The sequence below is a fragment of the Lipotes vexillifer genome, unplaced genomic scaffold (assembly GCF_000442215.2).
Source record: "Lipotes vexillifer unplaced genomic scaffold, Lipotes_vexillifer_v1.1 scaffold802, whole genome shotgun sequence".
Classification (NCBI taxonomy): Eukaryota; Metazoa; Chordata; class Mammalia; order Artiodactyla; family Lipotidae; genus Lipotes; species Lipotes vexillifer.
The window spans coordinates 46,079-47,669 of record NW_006790237.1 but is presented as its reverse complement, the minus strand read 5'-3'; the positions used below and the strand labels follow the sequence as shown (position 1 = coordinate 47,669).

Here is a 1,591-nt window from a genome sequence, read left to right as displayed (position 1 = left end):
TGGGTTCAGCAGCCGCTGGGTCCAGGATCTCACCTGAGCAGGTGCTCGGACAGGTGAGGCCTGAAGGCTCACACCCATCTTGGGGGTGGTCCTGGAGATAATCTGCAGTTGGTGAAACGAAACCTTGAGGGGAGGAAGGTCCCTGCCCCAGGTCAGGCAGGAGATCCTCCAACCATAAGGACCTCCAGTCGGAATCCCCAACTGCTCAGACACGGCACCTTGGAAATAAGATCTCGGGGAACAATATTCCAGTGAGAACTTCCCACGAGGTATGTCCTATTGTCATCTCCACTCCACAGAGGAGGAAACTGAGGCTCAGAGAAGCAGAGTCCCTGATCCCATCACACACGTCAGCAGCCGAGCCACGGCTGAGCCAGCACCTGCCCCCCAAGCCTGCACCCTCTTGACCACCAAGCTACATGACCTCTTAGGATGCTTACCAAAGCCCCACGGAGCTCAGATGTCCATTTCTCAGATGAGGGAACTGAAGCTGAGAGAGGTTCTGTCAATTCTCGAGGACACATGGGGGTGAGTGGCACAGCCAGGGATAGAAACCAGATATCTGGGCCCCAGAGCCCTGCCCTTGACTCCCCAAATCTCCTTAGGATCCCCCAAAGCAGGATGAAGCCAGCCCCCTCCTCTGTCACTGCAGCCCAGGCCTGTGACATGGGCTTCCCGTGAGTCATCTGACTAGATCACCGTGGCAACTTGTCATTGTCCCCACTTTGCAGATGAGGAAACTGAGACTCAGATTGATCTCGCACAGACCCACGTGGCTCCACATCAGCCCAGCAAGACTCCGCCCCCAGCTTCGTCCGGTCTCTGCAGCCCCTGTTGGCTGGAGACAAGGAGCTGGGTGTCGTGCTCATCACTCAAGATTGGACATGGGAAAAGCCAGAGCCTCTGGGGAAAATGAGGTCCTCAGGTAAGCAATTCACCGCCACTTTATCCCCAAATCAGTGGATTCCCAGCTCCCTCGGGCAGTCTCATAGCCTCCCCTTTGTCCCTCCTGCTGTAGCCACAAAACCTTGACTCTCTGTGTGCTTGTGTCTCTTCAATTCTATTTCTGTCATTCATCCATCCATCTGTTCACCAAATATATAGGCATCCCACATACCAGGCACTGGGAGGAAATCAAGGTTCAGTGGGGTAGATGGGCAATGAGTAGATAAACACACACATGGAGAGAGAGTTTCAGGCTGCGGTAAGTTTTAAAGAAAATACAACAGGGAGACATGCCAGGGAGTTGCCCTCAAGCTGTGAAAAGCCCCCCAGCCCTGCAAGCTGGAGGGCTTGTTCGGGTCACCTCCCCAACAAGACGCCCCTGAAGCATCTGGAACCCCATGCCACGGGCCAGCTTCTCCTGTCCGTCCACAAACACACACACACACACACACACACACACACAGACACACACACACACCCCGCCTGCCCCACCGCAGTCACAGCCTGCACCGTTTCCCCAAACATCAGGACGGACCCTCTGATCCATGTAGGATTATCCAGAAAACATCACACACTCTTACTCCACCCCTGTGCCAGACACTAAAAACACAGCCACGAATAAAATGTTCCCACCGTCTGACCCCTC

The 1,591-nt window shown here is 54.7% G+C and overlaps 1 protein-coding gene across 1 annotated transcript in view; it reads right to left on the bottom strand.

Annotated features, from left to right (window-relative positions):
* Window positions 1-1,591, bottom strand: part of CRX (cone-rod homeobox) — a 10,868-nt gene that overhangs the window by 8,906 nt on the left and 371 nt on the right. The gene's annotated exons all lie outside the window — the stretch shown is intronic.